The 21,285-nt window shown below is 37.9% G+C and overlaps 1 protein-coding gene across 1 annotated transcript in view; it reads left to right on the forward strand.

The window, feature by feature from the left end:
* Window positions 1-21,285, forward strand: part of LOC127450172 (protein sidekick-1-like) — a 539,544-nt gene that overhangs the window by 298,270 nt on the left and 219,989 nt on the right. The gene's annotated exons all lie outside the window — the stretch shown is intronic.

Consider the following 21,285-nt stretch of genomic DNA (forward strand, 5'->3'; position numbering starts at 1 on the left):
AAAAGAAAGCAAAAAATGGCACCACTTTTTCTAAGGTGCAGTATTGAGTGGTGATTTGACCATAGTCCACCACTGCAGAGAAATTCAATTATCATAATAGATTGGACTGAAATATGAACAGAAAAGCCCTATGATCTTCTATACATTCATAAGGCAATTTCCATTTTACAGTACACTTTGGCATTCTATTACTTTTTGTAGAGCATAAATATAGGCACAAATCACATGTTTTGTTGATAGAATTGTTTTAGTTTATCTAACATAACATGGTGACTTTGGCCTGACCCACCTCATAGGTCTTGGCCTTCTTGACTTTTGTACTGATATTCAGTTTATTGTAGTATAAAACATTTAAATATGAATGGATAATTGACCTAAAAAAAAACAAAAAAAAACATCTGTCATAATTTACTCTTATGCTGTTAAGTCTTTCTTCCATGAAACACAAAGGGAAATGTTCCGCAGAATGTAAGGCAAGGCCTTAGTCACCATTCTCTTTCACTGCATCTTTTCTCTATACAATCAAAATTAACCATGAGGGTAAATGATGACATAATTTTCAATTTGGGTGAACTATTCCTTAATAACTAACAATCTTACTAACTATCAAACTAACTTCCAAAAGCTTAATATTTAGCTGTTATTTTTGTACCCTATACATGGAAACTGCCATAAAGCAAAATCTAGTGGTTGGTATTGTAACAGAAAAGTCTCTCTTTGACAGTACTGGAACTACTGCCTTTCAAAGAGCATTACAGAAGTCACAGAAGATTACTCCTAGTTCCGTAACCACATTCAACAGAGGAAAAACTGGACTGAACTGGCTAGACGTGTGAATGAAATAGACATTCTGTTTGTTGGTGGAAAAAATGAAAAGGAAGATATCTATCTTCAGCATGTTTATCCCTCATCCTGCTTTTCAGTGAGCGACCAGCTCTGTCACTCAATCCTTTTATATGGCGCACTTCTGCTCAGCCCCCATTTCATGTCTGAAGACACGCACGCCCATCTCAGTCAAAGCAGCCAACAGAAGTGTGTGGGTAGACAGAAAGCAATCTGCTCTGAAAAGGAAGATTTAATGTGTGACATATTGAAACACTCCATTCCAGTGGCAGACATGGTGACGTGGAGTGGCAGACAGTGGCAGCAGCAGCGCAGAGTTCATTGTGATGAGGCAGATTAATTTAGTCTTAAAGATGAGCTGAAAATGTCAGCCTATTATGCAGCACTGACTTTTCTTTAGCTGAAACCCCATCAGTGCAATTAGTTACCTGTTGAGAACACAATTCACTCTCAGAGAAAAGAGACTGTGCATCCATCTAGACAGTAAGGCCATTTAGCTTTGACTACAAACAATAAAATCACTAAGAGTTCATTTGGTGGGAGGCATTATGATTTTGATGGCCTCTCAGCCTTTTACTGAGAAGTCCATTACTGTCGTTCACAGCATTATAATTTTCTTTAACATATTTAACACATTTTAATGATTTAATCTCTTTATTTAGCAGTGAAGGTAGTTGCATGTTTAGATATAGGTTAGTGACTAGGGATGGGTCATGATGGATGACTAGTTGTCCAATAAATGACTACTCATTTAGCAAGGTAGACCAGTTTTAGATTTTTTTTAGCTGTGTTGCTTTAATCAGTGTGCCGACAGCATGCTCTGCTTTAGCTATTAGACGGTTTGCATGTTAAAACACAAAAAACTTGCATCTTTAAATTCATCCTGTTTAAGACACTGTTTAAGACACCTTTTTCATTGTTTTTTGAGCATCCCACCATGAGCTTTGCATTTTTTAGATGGCATGTGAAGTTAAAAAAGTAGTTTTAAGACCCATAGTCCAGCTATTTTTAACACAATTATAAAGGAATATTCTGGGTTCAGTATAAGTTAAGCTCAATTGACAGCATTTGTGGCATAATGTTGATTAAAACAAAAACTTAAATAAATAAATAATATGTTTACAGTGAGGCACTTACAATGGAAGTAAATGGGACCAATTCATAAACATTAAAATACTGTTTCAAAGGTATAGCTACAAGACATAAACAATAGGCATATTGCATGATTTCAGTGTGATAAAATCACTTATTAACCTAACCTTTTTTGTGTACAGTTATATCCAATTTTGCAATTTCGTTGCCATGACAACATAACACTTAAAAACCTTAAAACGACCATAAAAATGACAATTAAAACAGCTTTGCAGCTCAAATAATACACAGGGTTTAATAGAAGAATTAATGTAAGTGCTTTTTTTTAAATAATGTGCTTCACATTTCTGCTTTTAAACCCTCAGAAAACTGGGCCCATTTACTTCCATTGTAAGTGTCTCACTGTACTATCGATTTTTGTTATTTGTTTATAAAGAAAAAGAGGGACCTTTTTTTGTTAACCAACATTATGCCACAAATGCTGTTGATTGAGCTAAACTTGTATTGAACCCGGAATAGGAACAAAACCCTTGCATGTTTAATTATGAAGAATGGGATATTTTCGGAAACCAATGGCCCAACAGCAACTGAGTCTGCATTAACTATTAAGTATTGCAATTCATTCTGAGAGCCATTTGTCATGCAAATAGATTAGTGAATAATGCAATAATGCATAGCCTGCTGTTCGACTCATAAATAACTAATTTATGCAATTGCAAAATACTTTATTTAAAGATTTATTTAATTAATTAAATAAAAGGTCAATAACGATTAAATAAACACGGTGAACTTTTAACATTTTAAATGCCGGCTATAAGCCAGTTTGCCAAATTGGATGTGAAGCATAAGAAAAACTTTTAATTGCTTCTATTTTCTTCCAGACACAGTTTTTCACTCCAGACCTTTGGAAATACCTGCTAAGCTTTGTGTTTGATGGCTTTTAAGTCTTAACATGCTTACCAAACTGTAAGCTAGCTGGAGGCTGACTTCCAGGCAATCCATTTTTTAATTGAATTCAAGTAAATGCTACAGCGGATTTTGACAAACAGGGTCGTTGTTTCTGTCCATCTGTCGCACCGCGGCAGTTCTGCTGGAGCAGGAAAAGAAGCCGTACCCCACGGAGTCCAAAGCTGCTAGATAGATCAAGACTCACGGCTTGTGCACCTCCACACTGCTTCTCGAAGGCTACAGGCCAGTCGTGCTCTCTTGAGCTTTGAACCTTTTAATCAGTGTTTCACTTCTTCATATCAGTGAGCAAATGCTATGTCCTCTTAGCATAGTGCACTTGCCTGTGGTGTCTGTTATTTAGCCTCATGGCCGCTTGTACACTGTCAACCAATTTAGACTTTTTCACTGAAATCTGCCAGAGATCGGATCTTGTTGCATGCGTGTAAACAGCAAAAACACAAACAGATCAGATTTTTTCACACCCTATTTGGGCCACTTTCAAATGTGAACTGCAAAATACAATTATCTTAATCAGTATTTTTGTCTTATTTTCCAGTAAAAATACTGCATTGAAACATCTTTAAAATAAGATAAATGTACTTATGAAGCAAAATAGCATAATGTTATTAAGAGAATATATTTTGAATTTGTTACGTTTTTTTTTTGTTTTTTTTTTCTCAAAATCAAATACTGTGTGCAACAGGTAAGGCAAAGCCTCTAGGATTAAACAACTTGATTCTTAACCAATGTCAAACACGTCAACACACTGTTCTTCTATTCAAATGAAGAGGAGTTGTATAATAATAATCATAACAAGAAATTGTAATTAGTAAATTTAATACACCTAAAATAACCCATATTTCAGACTATTCATAAGTACACAGGAAGTATCACAAATAATAGGCAGTGCAGCTGTGCTATGATCAAGTGAAAAGACTCATTAGTCTGCAGTTGCATTTGTGATATCCATGATGCCTCCACAGCCGATCTTTGGCATTTTCCACGCTTCGGTTAAGAGCAGGGTACAGAACTAACTATTTTGACCCAATTTTATCAGCCACTTCAACAGCCGCCACCCGTGCATTTTAAGTCTAGGCCTTCAGTGCGATTCATGCCATTAAGAAAACACAGTTTCACAATGAATAAGACACTGTATGCCTCTCATACATTATGTGACAGTCAACTAATAATACCAATTGACATTTTAAAAACACATCCACGCATGAAAGCCAGAACCAAGGAGGTCTAATACCAAGAAAAATCTCTATAATAATATGTTGCTTGCAATACATTTTGTTTTGTCAGGGTACACAGTTACTTTTCAAAATCTGGTCCAACACTGAATGCTCAAGCAGCCTAATTTACATTTAGAAAACTCCTAAAGTTGCTATAACAATGCAAAAAGCACTTACCAATTTGCTTGAAGTGAAAATCAGTCCTCCTTTCCTATTTAATTATCAATTGCAAGATCATGCAGAACATCTCAGGTTTTTAAATCCATAAGGATCTCTTTCTTAATGGCGATAGCGGCAGTGATGACAGCCGACTCGTCAGACAGCTTGATCTTACGCTTTTCGCTCTTGAATTACATACATCACTTAAAGCGTGATTGCGTCACTCAAGGCCAGCTAGAAGGCCTCGATCGGGACATATCCTAATGATCACACCCACCAAGAACAAATAAATCAATCCGATTGGCTGATGAATCTGACAATCTGACTTTATTTGCTCATTCATTTGCACTGTTGAGAGATTCTGTGGAAATTCTGAAGGCCTGACGGGGTGGAGCTCAGACTCACGTACTGCTTCAGCTAACGAGCTCGGCTTCGTGCATGAGATTTGTGAAACACTTTGCTTGTAAGCGTCGAAAAATAAATTCTGATTGGATAAACTTTTTGTTTTTTGCTATTCGTTTGTAGATGAATTAGGGTGGAAAGAGTTGAAAATACATAGGCAAAAAGGTCAATGAGAATGAAAGGATGAAAAAAAGATTTATTTATTAGGCATGTTAGGCCAGCAGAGAAGGCTTTGCTGGTCCTGAGAAATCGCCACTGCACTTCAATTTTTATAGCCACCTTTTCCAATTCATAAACAGGTATATTACAATCAATATGCAGTAAAATGCGAACTGCCGGTTTTAAAGTGATTTAAACTCAGAGCACCTCCTAAAATTGCCTGAGATCAAAACTGTGATAAGAGCTCGCACTGCGTTCGTGAGCGGCATCAGACGCGCACCGGCCTCTTTTCTTTCGTCTGTTCTTTAAAATATAATCAAATATGTTCCGTCAAGCACGCATCTTTGTGTCTGAGCAATGACATCTCATGTCAAATGTCACTCTTGCCTTGTTCAGACCTGCTATTAACATCCATCTTGGGAGATCCGATCACAAGTGGACAGCGCTTAATACGGGTGCAAACGGTCTGAAACATAAAGATCGGTGGGAAGATGAGCTAAATTACCTGCTACTGTTTTGAGTAATTTCACCCTGTTTTAGAGTAAAAGAAGCATAAACAGTATTGCCGTCTTTATGTCTAGATATTGCGTAGGTCATGTCTTACTCCCAAATGCCGAGTTTAGGCAAAAAGTCAAAATGCACATACATTTTAGATTTTAGTTTAGCCGGCGAACAAGAGTATCACCCAAATTAAATATGGTGGTCTATTTCTGCTCAGGCGATTGAAAGTCTACTTGTAACACGTGGTAGATATTATAGGCTAAACTTAAACTTTCAAGGGGCTACTTAATATCAATACAGATGCAGCTGCATCAATACACGCATCAGCAAGAACAACATGACAGTGTATCGCCATATCGATATTTTGAGCACAGCCCTAGTTTTGTGTGCACATTTAATACAATTTAAAGGATGGGACATCTCTAGTATTTCCAGAAGAGAATAACAGGATGATAATAATGTAACAACGTATGTTTTTTTTCTGAATGACCACATACTCTATATTCTCAATAGATGTACGGATGTATGGAGTTGTATGTATGGAGGAGTCATCATGTCCTACAATTAAATGCATTCCTGTGATGTTTTGTTGATCCCTTAATATATTTTTAAGAGCAATGACATTAAATTATTTGGTGACGTTCAGGTTAATCTTGCTAAAAAATTATCTAATAACTTTAATAAACTAATTATCTTTAGAGTGCTGACTGACAGCCTACAGTCTGGGCTTATCTTTAATGTAAACATAGTCGGTTAAGTCTTAAATAATAAAAAATTGGATAAGTGTCAAAAGATTGAATATGCATTAGTCTGTGTGGCTGCTCCGTTGCCCTGATACTGAATGTGATTAAAATAAACACTTTGAACAAACGTACATTGTACTAGTACAAACGTTTTACTACTTTTCATTTAAATGTTAAGCATTTAGACTTAATGAACTCATAAGTCATGGACTTTAATCTACTTTATAAGCTGTTAGGTGACTATTGCACTGGGGTTCGTTTGAGTTAAGCGTGCACTAAAAACAAAGCAATATGTTACTTGCGCAATGCAATTAGAGCTAGTGTGTTGCTTTCACTTAGAGCGGCATAATTCTTTTTAATCCTGTATAGCTGTTCAGTGTTGGTGCTCTCTTTCTGCATATTGTGTGCCACTAACAGGGAGTAAACATCTGTTAGAGCCAATGCCTGGTTCTAGTGCAAATTTTTGCTCCACATACTGAATTTATTGACTGTGGGATTCAAGAGTATGAGTCCAGAACTGATCATTTCAGTATTTCTTAGTATTTGGTATCCACATCTTTTGCTTTAATGGCAGCATGCACACAAGCTGGCGTGGACTTCTGATGAACCTGAAGATCCATGTTATCCCAATATTTAAGAATGTTCCAAAGAGCATCTTGTGTGCTTCAGTGGAAGCAATCGATCTGGCTTTTCATACAAATGAGATGATATGGTTAATATCACACATTTTTAAATCAGATTTTGAATACATGATTTTGATGTGGACTCAGTCTTTTGAACCACACTGTAATTCAACAAAGAAGAAGAAGAAGAAGAAAAAAACACATTGCCACCTACTGTTGACTTACTGCATCGTATGACTTTGTTTAAAATTAAGTACCACCACAAAGTTTTTTGACTGCGTATTGGCAAGTCAAGACAAGCTTGGCAGAATACACACATTATCAGCTTCCATGCTACTTTAAAGTGAGCTACCGCAGTGAAGTTTTCATCTCAGTGGTAATGTGGTCAAGGAATTCTGTCTGCAGCTTTTCTAGATGTGTCATTCTGCCGATTAGCTCTCACTTCTGTAGATAGCTTTGAATCTCAAAGGAGAAAACAGTTCACGCTCCAAAGCTTTAATTACATGTTTGGTGAGGGTAATGTGCAAAGATTACAATAATTAAGGTAAACACTGTTTTTATGTTGGTGCAGGCTAAAAAGCTTTTTTGGGATAGATTTAATTATCGCTCACATTGCCCAAGTCCCACAAAAGAAGGTGTTGTCCAATAAAGCACTTGGCAAGCCAAAGCACTGTTTTGTGTCTGTTTTTCAATTTAGATGAGTATCTTTTTGGAAGTCAGTGGAACGCTCACCTCATTGTATGTGCGTTAGGACATTTAAAGATTGTAAATAATGCCTTTTTTAAGGTGGCTGAAGGCAAGTATCTCTCTAGTGAGTGAAACTGGGTCATGTTTTCTGAGCACTTTCCTATATGGGGAATTAAATGAAATTTGGGTTAAGAAATTTGCAGAGGTATTGCAATTTTTGGTGAGCACTCTGATATGGTACTTTTGAAATACGAGAATGAAGAATACAGATTTGAGTCATCTAATAACCATTTTCACTAGTGGTCTCAGACTTGTGGACATCACGGTAGTGTATGCTCTATTTAAAATTGAGACCAAGGGAAATTACTGAAATAATTTTTCTATAAGCAGCTTTCCCTCACTGTGGTGATATGACGGTAGATTGATGGTTTCTGAATCTTTATCATATTCAGTTGCCATGGTAATACTTTGGTACCTATTCCAAAAAACAATGTACGATAATACAGTAGTAACTCAAAATCACAGAGAACTGAGGTAAAACCCTCAACTGCACTATTTAATGTTTATTATTCAGTGTCTTACCACCTTCCAAGAATCTTTTTGTGACAAATAACAAACTGGGAAGCAAATGTTGATCTCTATCTCTGCAAGAAAAAGTCAGGGCCCTGGCGAACAAATAAGACTAAGATGAACACCAGTCATAAACAGACAAGCTTGTTGTAATTCAGTAGAAATGCACATGTACCCACCACATTTCACCTTAAGTTGACATTCTAAACCCTTTTTTAATCATCCCAAATTCTTTCCAAACACTTTCACTCATCTGCATTAAACAGCACTATAGCCCATTTGTTCTTATCCCTACTTTCCCAAACAAATGTCTTTTTCCACATTGGTTTCAGAGTACAGATGGAAATCATAAGACTTCTGGTTCTGATTTCAAATCCACCTAATGATTCCATTTCCTAAATGATTCTTGTAGAACTTTTGAAGATGCGCCTCCGGTTCAGTTAGACTGATTAGACCAAATCAAATCAATAAATTATGAGTTCAAGACTGATTCATGAATCATCATGAGTCATTTGCATTACCAATTTTGCTGCACCCAGTCTTTCTCATTCATTTCCATTCAGTTCCAGTACATATATTATAAAATATGAAACTGGTTCAGAACAGGAACCATTTTTTGATTCTCAACCCTAATTCGGAGCATTTATCTTGCCTGTTCTGTGAGGGGATAAATAGAGTTAAGGACATCTTCCTTCTTTGTTATTGAACCGATGTATCTGATCAATGTAAATCTACTAATGAGACTCTGAAGGCCTCCCTCCTTCCTGTTCTCCATATCAGGGCATCAGGCTGCCCACTTTAATTGAGAATTAATTACAGATGTGGAGCAGATGCTGCAGGGATCACATTAAAGCAGCTCCTCATCCACCTCCCCATCCCAGTGGTGCTGAAAGTGTAATACAGCCAGCTTTCACTCCCATCATCCAATGCTGCCTCTCTCATCTCCTGAGAGATCATTAAATACTTGATGGCACAGATCAATAATTGCTGATGGGTGGCATGTCTTGGCAAATATAGGTTTGCTACACATATGAGCAGAGCTGCGTTCCATTCAATTCAAGTCTGGATTTCTAACTTCCTACTTGGAAAAGTGCAATTAAATGCCACTTGAAGTCGGACTTCCAAACTTTGGACATCGATAAAGTTAGGAAACTGAAAACAAAACAAAAACTAAATGGAATGAAAATGGATTAGTGTGGACGTGGCCTGAGATATAAAGTAGGAATATCCCACAAGGAACGCAGCATTAGCTGAAGTTGGGCGTCTGCTGATTGGCTTATTTTTCGACATCAGTGTGCAGGTTCCTCATCAGCACACCTCTTCCGATCAGTCAGAAGTGCTCGAGAGGAATTGCCATCACCCCTTCGAGTAAATTACACCAATTAAGCAACTAGATTAAATTCTATACTTTATTCACTTAATTGAAGGCACAGATAATTACTTATAATTACTGTTCGTCATTCTAAAGACTGATTGTTGGGTGTTAAATTTCTGGTGTTTCTGACTCCCAGAGGAAGCCAGAGTTGTGGAAAAAAACAATATGAATGTTATTTGAGGCTGAGAGAGCAATCATGGGCATTGGAGAGGCAGTATTTTAGTAGATAATGACCCTGATGTAATTGCTTTCCTTGAATAGTCAGTGTTTATTCCATTTTGTCAGACACATAGCAAGGCATGTGATAGTGTAAGAAAATAACAACTGTCCAAGTAGCTTGATAGGTTTCTAAGTAAGATGCATATCAAGTCTTTAATGTCAAGGACCTAAATACTTTAGGACTGTAGGGAAAGTATATGTGAAGGTTAAATTCTGTGATGAGCTCATCAACTAAATGAGAAAAATAGTTTGCTTATTTAGAAACCTGGAAACCATCTCTCAATCTTTCCTGCTGAAAAGACAACTGCTGGTCAACTAGCATGATCTTTCTGGTGCTGCCAGTCAAGTCTTGCTGGTTAATCTTGTAAAGGTGCATGGTAATTAATTGGGTTTTGTTATTCCAGTTGAGTTAGGACAACTCTCAGAGTTGTTTATAAAAGATTTTATTAATGTAATTTATAATTTAATTGTAATTTATACAATAAATTTAGTAGGTTTGGTATTGGCGGTCTAGATCTGCTTTACACATGCTGGTGCTGCTGTTGCTGCTACTTGACATTAGTCAAAATGCTGCTGCTGTTGGAAACATGCTGCATCTGGGACAGAAGAAGCATGCTGCTGCTGCTGAACAAAATCCCCCATGCAAAGCAGATCTAGACATTTGGAGCTAGGAAGGAGGAGGGTAAATGCTTTGCAAGGCTGCGCTGCTGGACTTGAGTCGAAGATGTTGTGGTGAGTGCCAGTTTTATACATTTTGACAGAAGGGTGTAATTGCCTAAACCAGGGGTCTTCAGCCATTTTCAGGCCAAGGACCCTTTATGTAGAGAGATGGAGCATGGACTCCCGTTGCATATTGTCTGAAAATTGAGTGTTGCATTTTATGCCTATAAAAACTTGTATGGTACCACATTATTGTATGTACATATTTGATGATGTTTACATTGCAAAGCCATTAAAATAATCATTAAATTAAGTATAGCAGAGGTCTGCAAACTTTTTGACATGAAGTGCTATTTTTAATTTTCCTTTTTAATTACTGTGCCACACCCCCTCCAAACAAATAAATAAAAATAGACAGATAAATAATAATTATAAATGCAGAGTAAACAGAAAGACAGACTGTCCATGCAGAATAAAAAAAACTTTTATAAGGTTGGTGATAGGCCTATACCTGGAGTCTTCATCTCATGTTAATGATCGATTTTATACATACATTTCAAAATTACAGTTAATTTCTGTAGGAGGAAACGTTGAAATGAGGACAAAATGAATGTATGCACCTTTATGTTGATTTGAAAGTCACTGTCATTGTAGCCTATGGCAGCTTGATAATCTCAATATATTTAGACATATTAGAAGAAGAAAGCCTTTATTATTGTCACACATTATACATTTTTCATATATACAGTGAAATTTCTTTGTTTTCACATATCCCAGCTAAGCTGGGGTCAGGGTGCAGGGTCAGCCATGATATGGTGCCCCTGGAGCAGATAGGGTCAAGGGCCTTGCTCAAGGGCCCAACAGTGGCATTTTAGTGGTGTTGGGGCTTGAACCCCTGACCTTCTGGTCAGTAACCCAGAGCCTTTAACTGCTGAGCCACCACTGCCCCTGCATATTACATATACATAGGTCTATACTGTATATTAAGTAAGTATAGGCTATTGTTCTGAAAGCAAAAATCAACTAATAATACAAGAAACTGTAGGCTGACATTCGCACACCGCGAAAAATGCATAGCAGACGCGTTTACATATACAACCCTCTACTGCAGCGCTGCTTAACATGATATGCGTTGCATTATGAGCGCCATGGGCGATGGGCTAATTTCATCAAACTTCAACAATGTTTGGCGTTCCATTTAGTTCATAACAAAATAAAACGGGATGCATTAATATGAGGAATGATTACTGCAAGAGGAAGATTTGGCATGCAGGTTCGAGAGGCTTCAGAATGTGGATGGACTAAAATACATACTCCTCTCTCGCCAGGGACGTGCGAGTGCGAGCGCGATACAATCGTTTGTGCATAACATGCGAGTAAGGGCAGCCAGTGAAGTTTCTGGTGCCCCCTAGGGAGTTGGTGACCTACGCAGACTGCGTAATATGTGTATAGGGAGCGGTGGTACTGTCTCTCACTCGCGTGTGAGTGATTATTACGAGTGCCGGTGGTAATTTGTGGTAATTTGCGGACCCCCTGCGGTACCACCACAGACCCCCTAGGGGTCGTGGACCCCCTGTTGAAAACCCTTGGCCTAAAATGAACCTATCGGCCTGCGCCATGTAGAGTTTCCTAACTTAACTTAATAGGACATTAGGGAGTAACATCTTGTGGAAAGCCTTCCCAGAAAAGTGGAAGCTGTTATCCACCTTTTTCCTGAATGCGGAAGTGTTCCACGATTCGACTGTTTTCAATATCTTGTCTTCAGTGTTTTGCATTTTTTTTCATAAGGTAATAGATTTTTTTAACGATAACTTATAAACCTTTAAAAACTGACCGTAAGCTCCAAAGTTATTAAGCAATGGTATATGCTTCTTTTGAAGCCATTAGTCCCTATTATTTCAGCTTAATTTCTTAAACAGTCGTGTTTAATAGTGGAATTCCTGTTGAAGATCTCTCACTCCTGAAGAGAAAGATCCACCAATCAGAGATTCGCATAAAAAAAATAAAAAAAAACAGCAAAAGAGCAGCGACTGACACAGTTGAATTGGTCTCTCTGCACTTTCAAACTATTTATATATTTATATATCTCTTAATATATTGCAAAGAAATAAAAATGTAATGTTTCAATACAACTATAATCAACAACTTAAAACCAATAGTTTTATATATTTCCATCCTTTTTAATTCGATTACATTTTTTCTCAATGCTTCATGGAATTATAGTTTATTCCCTTATTGAAGACATTAAAAAACTTTTGTATTTCACCTTGGAGCTGGTTGGTTTGCTTCATGGCTTAGAACTCTTTTATGAAGAATTTTATGAAATCCAGGTTGAAGAAATGAATGGCGTAGTGGGTTAAAGCACATATCTGGTAATCAGGTTGCTGGTTCGATCCCCACAGCCACCACTATTGTGTCCTTGAGCAAGGCACTTAACTCCAGGTTGCTCTGGGGGAATTGTCCCTGTAATAAGTGCACTGTAAGTCGCTTTGGATAAAAGCATCTGCCAAATGCATAAATGTAAATTCCAGAAGCAAAACAACTGTTTCCTATTCTGAGGACCAGCACACAACATACACTGGCTTTTCCAAAAGGGCTAGACTGACAGGCATTTTAATTTAGTTCAACCACAGCATCAGACTTTTGAATCAGCCTTATATTTAGAGACCATTTTGGCTATGCTGTGCCGGTGTCAGCTGTTAATGCCCCCTGAATGCTGCATGCATATTTTGGCTGGTACACAGTGTACTTAAAATAACACTATCAGAGTTAATTTCAACACTTTGAAAGTGTCTCATGGGGTCCACTCCAAATAGAGTTATTTTAACACTTTTTAAAGTGTTAGCATATTGAAACTGTATTCAAGTTAATATTGACTCTTTGCATAGTTTAAATTTAACACTACTTAACACTTACCTGTGTAAAATTGTTGGGTAAAACTGGGTTGTTAAAAATTAACTCACTCAGAGTGTCATTTTTTAACTCATAAACCATCTTTTGTCTAGAATCAAGTTTAATTATTAATTTGACCACAGTGTCATCAGTTGAGAGAATTATTGTTAAAAGCGCCTCTCTGTATATTTCACCTTAAAATTGTTGACCAGATCTCACCTGCTTTTTGAGATGTCACCAGATGAGTAGAATGCGTTGCGATGAACTGTCTTGATCATTAATGAACAAAGACTGTTTTACCCCGAGAGTCATAGTAGTGTTCCTGTATAACTGAGACATTAAGCATACATTGAAACCAAGTTAATTACAATTCATATATATTAATTTATACACACATTTTGCAAAACCTGGAAAAACCTCATCCCCCAAAAGGAATGAGACGTATTTAATCGACATCAAAGTTGAAATTCTAATGCATTCCATCAGCATTACTGCACTATAAATGAATAAAGACTTACATGTTTAGAAAATGGATCTTGAAGATGGAAAGAGTCATGATTCCCAGTGCATAATTGGTACATATGATGGTGGAATCCACCTTTAAAAAGTTGCAAACTATTGTTGGTACATCATAAGTTTTAGGTGTTGATTTGAAATACTTGTAAAGAACAGATTTTTAAGAATGTGACTATCATTTCTTACCCATGTGATTCAGTCGTCTTTGTTTCTGTTAGCATTCTAGTTTTGTCAAACTTCATGAATATTTCTTCATGCTTTGGATTAGCCTTCAGAACAGTATCAACCATCTGCAAGAATGACATGATACAGTATTATGGTATGGTATTATAAAATTAATATTTGGCATTCTGAACAAAGGATTTTTAATAGATTTTCTACTACAGTGTTGTGATAAAAGAAAGCTACAGTAAATGACATATTAATCCTATCTCTTATATCAAGTATGACACTATAGAAAATGATCTACCCTCATATCAGCTCTAACAGAATACCTTGAAACATTTGCATATCTCTAGAGCAGATACCACTTTTCTTGCACTAAATAAACAAAACAAATTTACAAACAAATCATCAGTTTAGGTATCGCTGGAATTTTCCAAAGCACTCAGTTATCGTCAGAAATGTCAGTTTGTCGAGTTTGTTTGTACAGCAAGGCCAAACTCACATCTCACCTGCCACATCTATACACTGTCAAATGAACTAATTATGTAACGTTAAACTCAATTCTAAGATCAAAATTAAACAATACTACTTCAACTTAAAACCTAGTAATGACTTTGTAACGGGTCCAGGATGGGCAAGGAGGAGGTGGGAACCGGGAGAAGAGTCAACATAACTTTAATGAAATAAAAGAACTGAAACATAACATAAAACACATAGACGCACCCACACAGCGACCGCGTGAACTGGTGCCCCCGGCTCGTCTTTATCCCCCTCCCTGCTGATTAGGTGGCTCAGCGCCGGCCGTGCATGGGACACGCCCTCCTCCTCGTTACACTCCTCCACTGCCCGATTCAGGCTGGGGGAAAACTCCGGCATGACATACTCCCCTCCCTTCCTGGAGGGGAGGTGTTGCCCTTCCGGCCGTCCTTCTTCCGGCAGGTCTTCCCTGCCTCTCTGCAGCCATGGAAAAGACGAGGTGAGAGGGAAAAAGTGAGAGGGAGAGACAGAGAAAGAGAGAGGAGAGAGAGAGAGAGAAACTCGCTCGCCGGTCCCTGGACATGCCGTCACCTGGTCCTCAGCCATTCCTCCGCCCTCTGGCAGACAACAGCCACTCCTCCCCTGGTGGACGGCAGTGAGTCCTCCGACCTCTGGCAGATGGCAGCGGTTCCTCCGACTCCCGGCGGCCAGCAGCAACTCCTCCATCCCCTGGCGGATGGCAGCGGTGGGGACTCCATGACAGCACATCCCTCCTCCTTCCCGGGTTTCGGCACCAGTGTAATGGGTAAGGATGGGCAATGAGGAGGTGGGACCCAGCAGAACAGTCAACATAACTTTAATGACACAAAAGAACTGAAACATAACAAAAAACACAAAGATGCACATACACAGCGGCCGCGTGTCTCTCTCTCTCTCTCGAACTGGTGCCCTGAGTAGGTGACTCAGCGCCGGCCGTGCACCCTCACGGCCCGGCCACGCCCTCCTCCTCGTCACAGACTTAAAATGCTTTAAATTGATGTTTTCTTACCTCTCACAGCGAGATTAGAAGTTCAGATGGCTTGAACCTTGCCTCTTAATGCAGTGTGGTGGAAAGGGGGAAGGGGCTCATAAATTAACACTTTAAGAGTTAACAGCTTCATATCAACACTAGGTTTAACACTACATTTGGACACCAACTCTTTATTTAAAGAGAGTGAAATACAATTGTTTTAACTCAAAACTTGTGTTAGATTAACTCCAATTTGAGTTAAATTAACTCTGAACTCCTAAACCTTTCATTAACACCATAAGCTTCGCATAAGCTTGCATAGGATCTGGTCATTGTTGAGGCTTCAAATATCTGAGCTGCAGCAAACTGGTTTTATTGCAGCACGCAGCTTGGCTCACTGAGGCATGAAGTTCTTAATAGTTTTGGTGGCAGAGAGAGCAGGCAAATGTCCATGTCTCTTCCTCTTATGTTCCTCATTATGGGATGAGCTTCCCAATCATCCATACGCTGGAGTAGTACCTTGCATTTGTATCACATTTCTAGGATTATGGAACAGTTCACACACAGTTATCATATTTGGGGTATTTACAAAGGGGGAAAGCCAGTTTTATGGATAAATTGCACGTTTCCCATGGTGATGGACCAGGAAATAAAAAGACATTTTAAAATTGTGATTCCCAAGCTTGGAAAGGTCATGGCAATTAATAACAATTTTAAAAGTCATGGAAAAGTCATAGGAATTTCTGTAATGAATATATATATATATATATATATATATAAGTATATAATAAGTTTGGGATTTTAAAATTACGATTCCCAGGTCTGAAAATGTTATAGAAATAGATTAACATTTTAAAAAGTCTTGGATTTTCTTTACTGAATATATATATATATATATATATATTTTAGGGATGTGCAAGACTAGTCGACTAAACGGTTCTGATGCTGCTAGTCGACACTGGAATTACTAGTCGGTTAATATTTCCCCCATTAAACTGATAATCATTTTTACACTTTTACGTTTTGCTTTAGATTTTTTACAGAGGCTGCACTTAAATTACTGTCATATTAATGTTACATATTTTAAATAGAATTAATAATACAAATATTATTAAAAAAAAAAGGATATCTGGAGCAGATACAGAGTTTAATATCACCTCAGGCTGCGCATGCTTCTTCCCTCTCTCACTCGTGGAGAGCGCAGGAAAATGTCTTCTCGCTAGACAAGCAAACTCAGCAAAGTAGTTATGAAATCACTTCGGTGGTGCGGGAATCGGCTTTCCAAATGTCTTCTTTACATCTCTGCATGCTTGGATGTTATTTTTCCGCTGAGCGGGCTTTTTCAAGCGCAAGATAGCCGCCTCAGGTGAGTCAAGTCCCGTCTTTCACCGGACCATGTCCACGTGTTAATTTTACTCATCCAAAAATGTATGCTTTTGAGTAAGAAGCCTAGAAAATAACTATTTTAGACTAGGTATGCAATTTTTTTAATTTGCTGATTAAGAAGGCTGTTTTCAACGAGGTGCCGACTGCTTAACATGTTAAACTATCTTTGATTCTGTGTGCACGTCATGTTAAGAATACATTAGGTTTATTGTAGGCCACATCACAGGCCTATTTTTTCCATCCTATAGCTACATTTTTTTTTTTTTTTACATCGTAACTGTTATTGGTTAACGTACTTTAGTGAACAGCTGTCATATTAGATCAATGGCTAACTTTTACTTTGTGATTTCCGTTTAGATCAGGCTTTTAGGGTTGTTTCATTGATTCGGCACCATTCATTCAATTGTTTTCAATAAATAAACCTGTATTTGCTAAAGGTGAATGCGTGTCATGTTCTATATTTAATGAACAATGATAGTAATTCAAAGCGAGCACATCGCAGATAAATGCCCCTTTTCAGTGGAATTTAGCATTGGATTTGGAATAGATTAATTATTTTAAATGGGTCGATTAAAAACAGTTTGTTTTTTTTACTGTTTTCTGAAGGTTGGTTTCTCTTTAGACTAGTCGACTAGTCGGTTACAAAACTTCCATTGAAACGACAGTCAAATTAGTCATAGCGCACATCCCTAATATATATATATATGTGTGTGTGTATATATATATATATATATATATATATATATATATATATATATATATATATATTACACACACACAACAGTTAGTTCCGGTCCTCGAATCTGATTGGACGAGAGATGTTCCATGAGCACTGATGGTTTGACACCATCAGCACTCAGATGCTTCACTGTGTGTATCACTCCGTTTGTGTTCATGCCTTTCTATACTAAAGTGTAAGATTTGTTAACAGCTACTGTTTGTCTTTTTTTTTTTTTTTACATGTATTTTTTTGACATTAAATGTTAGCCAGCAGGTGGTGGCAAAAGATCATTTTTATGTGTAATATGAGCCAGTTAGGTGACGTGAAGTGAATCTGTGTCAGCCAGTGTTTACATACAGCACTATCTGATCGCTTGTATTACTATTACTAAAGCTAGGAAATAGCTTTAAAAGGCTTTAAACGAACAACTTCAGCATTACAGCTCATCACAGCTGAGAGACACAACAGATTGATTAATTACACAAACTGAAGGTGCTTACCTCTTACCGGACTTTCCACATTGGAGTGGATACACTGTTTAAAATGGAGGACATTGCGGTTTCTATAGTGATCGACTCTTGCGCACCAGCTACCGCGAAATAGGGAGAATTACCCCCACTTGGACCGCTACTTCTCCACTGAGAAAACTGATCTTCAGAAAGCTGACAGCATCTCAGCTTGGGAGTGGCTACAGGTGATCGCACACGCTCCTTCTCTCTCTCTCTCTCTCCCTCTCTCTCTCTCTCACACACACACACACATCCATCCTTGTTTATCCATTAACTTGTTAGAAATAGCACGTGATACTATTTCTGAAGTGACATTTTTTAATTACTAACAAAGGCTTGGACGCATTATTTAGTTTGAACCAGCAACAGCATATTCTGATCCACTGCGTAATAAAGTAGTTCCATGCACAAATGTGTTTTTATGACCGTACTCAGTTTTTCCTCATTTTTTTAAAATTTACTTGTTCATTGAACTGTTGTATATAAGCAATATCACACTCGCAATTGTGCTATATGGCCCTAAATCAGCACTGCTGTGATTACTTACTTGCAGTGCTGATGTAGGGCCATATCGCACTCTTGCTCGTGTGATATTGCTTATATATATATATATATATATGTATATAGTTATACTTTGCTCTAAAAAGCCATGGAAATAAATAAATTAGCACCAAAAAAGTTATTAAAATTTATTTGGTGAATATAGTTTTATTTTTTTTTATTTTTTTAGCTACTCCGTACTCTAAAATATTTTATTGGCTAAATATTACCTTTATTTCAGTAATTACAAACAATTGGAAAAGCATTTGGTCAGAACTCTAGAATAATTATCAGTACAGGGAACTAGGAGTTATGTCTTTCCGTTTCATTGGAGTGTTTTAGTGGATGCTTTTGTAAGAACCATTGAAAGGTTTCATTTAAATAGATAGCTTTCTCTCTCTCTCTCTCTCTCTGTATATGTATATATATATATATATATATATATATATATATATATATATATATATATGTAATGCTGACTTGATCAGAATTGCAACCATCGTGACATCATGGCTGAATTTTGTGCCATTTAAAAAATATTTTTCTAGTTATGGTCTGCTCTAAAATGTTTAATTGTTGCTCTATGTGAGTGATTTTTAAAAGTCCTTATCCAGTAATCACACAATGGAAAAGTTATGGAAATGCATAGGTCAGAACGTGTGAGAACCCAGAAATAGCAATCATTACAGGGAACTTAGGGATATGTTGCCTTTGCATGTCAGTAAACTGTAACAGTGCACAATTTTGTAAGAACTACTTAAAGGGTTGATTTGAATAGAGAGCTGATTTATCTGTACTGCAGACTTTATTGTAATTTACATGATCACATCATGTCTAATTATTATTGTGACGAGGAGGAGGGCGGGGCCAGGCCGTGACTACACACACCCAGCCCCCAATTGGGCTAATCAGCCGAGGAGAGGGATAAATGCGGCAGAACGCAGCAGTCTGAGAGAGAGAGAGCCACATGCAACTGCCATGTGTGTGTTTATGTTGTGTGTCTTTTTGTTTAAGTTGTTATTAAATATTATTTTGACTGTTAAAAAAACAAAAAAAAAAACAGGAGAAGGATAGGGCAAAGTGGAGCGAGAGAGATAGAGGAGAGAGAGGAATAACCTGGTTCGCCGGTGCCCAGATACGCTGTCGCCTGGCCCTCAGCCACCCCTGGCGGATGGAACGCCCCTCCGCGTTTTGCCGGCCGGTAGGGAACTCCTCCGCCCCTGGCAGAGGCTCCACCACTCCAGGTGGCCGGCAGCGAGCCCCTCCTCCCCTCGCAGATGGTGGCCGTTCCTCTGTGTCCAGGCGGTCGGCAGCAACTCCTCCATCCCCCAGCGGATGGCCGCAGCTGCTACTTTGGGTTGGCTGGTAGTGGCGAGGACTCCACGACAGCGCATCCCTCCCCCTTCCCGGGCTTCGGCACCAATGTTACACAGTTAAGGTTTGGAAAGGAGGAGGCGGGAACCGCCTTACAGACGGTCTTGAGTTTTCACATTAAAATAACGTGTAAAATGAATTAATCTGTAAATTAATAAATGGTTTCCTCCAAGACCTCCTTGCCTCTAAAGGCCAATTTACAGTTAACACACTACATGCTTTTGCCTTGACTAATGCTATTAATCAACAGTGCCACAGCTCTCAGTGGTTATTAGGCAGAGCTGATTGGCTTGTGTTTCTCCTGTTTTTGTATGCATGCTTGTGTGTCTGCGATGTAACACACTGCATGCCAAGCTTGGGAGGCGTTCTTGTACAATTTCAACAGCGCTTAAACACTGCGTTGACAAGGGAGCATTTTTTTTCTTCCTCCAATCCCTTCATTAATTGGTCCGTGTTTCTAGACAGGCAGACCTGTGTGTAAAAACCTTGCCTCAACTACAACAATTCAACAGACTCAGTGCTGTATATAGGTAAATGTGTGTGGGGGAGAATTTATATTCCATTCCCAACAGCTTTACCTCATACGCAACTGATCATTAAATTTTTGTTGTCATGTTAAAATATTCCGGCCAAACATGCATGAAAAGCCAACCTCACGTAACTTATTTTCTTTGACATGCTGTGTCAGATTCCGGCACAAATACACTCTGTTGCTCTTCTACAATGAGATTGTGTCTTTGGAAAAATTCCACATCATTTCCATTTTTTTGACAACTGTAAATGTAATTTTACATGTCCATTTGTGAAAGTCATTCATCATATTCTGTTGGCTAAACTGGCAAATTTAAATCATATTATGGCCTCAGAAATATCATTACAAGCATGAAATCTAAACCATACATTACAAGTCACTCTAATGTTAAGCCCGGTGTGGAGTCTTAAAAATCATGAAGGAACTTTGAAAGCTAATGTGGATGGCACTTGTTACAGTACACTGCCTTCTATAATGCATATTCTGTCACAAACCAAAAAACAAACATTTTCTATTGTGTTCAGGGCTTGAGATATTTCACTCATCTTAAACACCCTCTGTACTGTATACTTGTTTTCTCAGCCTTATTTGTTCATGAAAACATACCCTACCAAATAAAATCCAATGACATTCAACACAGTGCTGCTAGAAAATAAGAATTTGTGTGTTTCCAATGGAATATTTTAGTGTAAATGTTTCACCAAAACAATCTTGTCAGTAATATTGTCTTGGGTGGCATAATGGCCAGACATTTTCAACCTAGTCTCATAAAATGAACGTTACATGAGCTACATTTCTGCAAACGGAATTTTTTTTTAAAGTTTCCTCGCAGATTCCTGGTGAAATCAACACTAGAGGCGCTACAACAACTGTGAGTTTTATTCACTTTCACTTAAATCACGACTACAATGGCTGATTATGACTTTATAAACACATATTTGACACTCT

The sequence above is a fragment of the Myxocyprinus asiaticus genome, chromosome 13 (assembly GCF_019703515.2).
Source record: "Myxocyprinus asiaticus isolate MX2 ecotype Aquarium Trade chromosome 13, UBuf_Myxa_2, whole genome shotgun sequence".
NCBI lineage: Eukaryota > Metazoa > Chordata > Actinopteri > Cypriniformes > Catostomidae > Myxocyprinus > Myxocyprinus asiaticus.